Here is a 2,843-nt window from a genome sequence, read left to right as displayed (position 1 = left end):
TAAGTACTTAAGCTTGAATAGTAGAAATATTTTGAAATAGTTATGATTCATCCAATTTGCTTAGTACTTTTGTTCCCATGGGGATTCCTTAGTTACATTTTGGTTACTGGATGACTTCGGATCATGGAAGTTCATTTGAAAAAATCTAAATCCCAACATATGCATCTGACATTTGTGATTAGTGCTACACCTCTATAGCACCAAAATAATAATAATAAGAAGAAGAAGAAGAAGAAAAAGAAAAAGAGTTGAATAAGGGATAAAAAAATAGTTATCGTGAGTGGAAACTAATAATTTACCCCTTTGAGACCGAGTTAGGTTACTGGGAAAATAAATGTTATGTTTCTCTTGATTCCGAGTAGTATCCTTTGAGACCTTGTGTGATTTAAGGAAAACGAACCAAGTGTGTGACAGGTAAGTGCCTATTATCGGGAACATTAAGAATTCAATTGTATGACGACTTAACTAGGATAGAAAATTGAAACTTGAAGAGTTTGTGTTACTTATTGTTAGAGTGTATACTGAAAGCCTAAGCTTTTGTAAACATTTATTTTAAATAAAGAATCACATTTGGTCAAATTGTCTACATTTAATTGTAGTTGTTCAATTAATTTATATTGTAGATAACATAGTATGTGGTGCCACATACAGAAGATGATGTTATCAGTACCTTATAAATTATAAACAGTAGCTCATGACCAAAATGGAAAGGAACAAACCATTGGAAGGTCATAGTGTAATTAGGAATTAGTTTATCTTGACTATATAATTACACTAGTACACTTAGAGTGTATTGAGTAGGACCATTAGAGGTCGTTTCTTTTATACTGACTTTATAAAGGAACAAAGACCTCAGTTATTATGGAAGTGTGTGCTCTTAATCCTAATATAATAACAAGCACATATATTTGATATTATTTCTTTAATTTATCAATGGGTGAGATTTAGTTCGATAAATCAATAAGCCCGATAAGTTGGGAAATGATATCATTTATAGTGTGTGTTGTTGATTATAGAAGGAAACTATGTCCTAGAAATCTAGGTTGATAATGTCCTCAAGATGAGCTCATAAGGATTGTCATGTTAAACCCTGCAGGTGGACTCAGTCCGACATGATGATAAGGTTGAGTGGTACTATTCTTGGATTAAGATATTAATTAAATGAGTTGTCAGTAACTCACTTAATTAGTGGGCATTCGACATCTTAAAAACAGGGAGACTAACACACTCATAATAAGAAGGAGCCCAAAAATGTAATTTGGGATTGGTGCGATAATTCAATAATAGTTCTCTAGTGGAATGAATTATTATTGATAAAATTAAGTTGCGTGTTCAGGGCGAACACGGGATGCTTAATTTTATCGGGAGACCAAAACCAATTCCTCCTCTCGGTCCCTATCGTAGCCTCTTATTTATAGAGTACTATACCCACCTATACCCACCTTCGTACTCATGATGTAGGGGCCTGCCAAGCTAGCTTGTGGTTCAAGCTAGGGTCGGCCAAGCCTTGGTTCATGGGTGGCCAGCCCTAGCTTGAACCCAAGCTTAGGTGGTCGGCCCCCATTAAATTTAAAAGAATTTTAATTTTAAAATTTTCTTATGTGAAAGATATAATTTATTGGAGAGATTAAAAATTAAAATATCTCTTTTAAAAGGATCTACAAAAGATTAAAGAAAGAGATTAGATCTCTTTCCTTATTTATAGATTGGAAATATATTTTATTTTTCTTCTTTATAAATTATTCACATGTAGAAAAATTAAAATTATAGAAATTTCTTTTTGTCAATCATGAAGGGATTTTAAAGGGAAATTTTATTTTTTAAAATTTTCGAAGACAAATAAGGAATTTTAATTATTGATTGAAATTGTCTTGTTTGCTCTTATTGAGGTGGCCGACCATGATATAATTGATTAGGAAATTTTATTTAATTTTTCTTAATTAATTGTTGTCAAGGAAAGTTAAGGAAATTTTATTTTCTTATTTTCCAAAGCTAAGGAATATAAAAGAGGGGGTTGGGATGCCTTCATGAGACACAACCTCTATTATTCTCTCCCTCTTTTTCCTTGGTGTTGTGGTCGGCCATCCTCTCTCCCTCTCTTCCTCTTTGTGGTGGCCAAAACTCTTCCTTGCTTGGAGCTTTTGTGGTGGCTGGATACTACTTGGAGAAGAAGAAGAAGAAGGAGAGAAAGCTTGCATCCCTCGGAGCTTAGTTGGTGGAAAAAGTTCTTCATCCTTGGATTTTGGTGCTTGGCCGAAACTTGAAGGAAGAAGAAGAAGGTGCTAGGTGGTCCTCATCTTGGAAGATCGTTGCCCACACAACGTCCGAGGTTAGAAGAGGAATACGGTAGAAGATCAAGAGGTCTTTCTAAAAGGTATAACTAGTATTTTTCCTTTCCGCATCATACTAGTTATTTTTGGAAATAATACCAAATACAAGAGGCATGCGATTCTAGTATTTCGAATTTGTTTTCGATGTTGTGTTCTTTTCCTTGTGATTTGATTGTTCTTTTCGGTTGACCTAAAGTTATTTAAGGAAATTAAATATTAACTTTCCTTAAAAGGCTTTGTCTAGGCGGTGGTAGTTGTTCCCATATCCAAGAAGGTCATGTGCCTCGCCATGCAGTCCTGGAAGCCAATTTTGGAAACTAATATTTAATGAAATTAATAACTTAGGTGATTTGGATCGAACGTGTTAAGTTCCGCAGGAGATCCGAGTCTAAACCTAAAAGAACAAATAGATTAAACTTTGGATCAAACGTGTTAAGTTCCGCAGGCGATCCAAGTTTAATTTAAAAGAACACATGGTAGCTTGGAAAAGGTTCAGACCTTTGTACAAAATTT

Source organism: Zingiber officinale, chromosome 8A, assembly GCF_018446385.1.
Source record: "Zingiber officinale cultivar Zhangliang chromosome 8A, Zo_v1.1, whole genome shotgun sequence".
NCBI lineage: Eukaryota > Viridiplantae > Streptophyta > Magnoliopsida > Zingiberales > Zingiberaceae > Zingiber > Zingiber officinale.
This window is presented reverse-complemented; position numbering follows the sequence as displayed.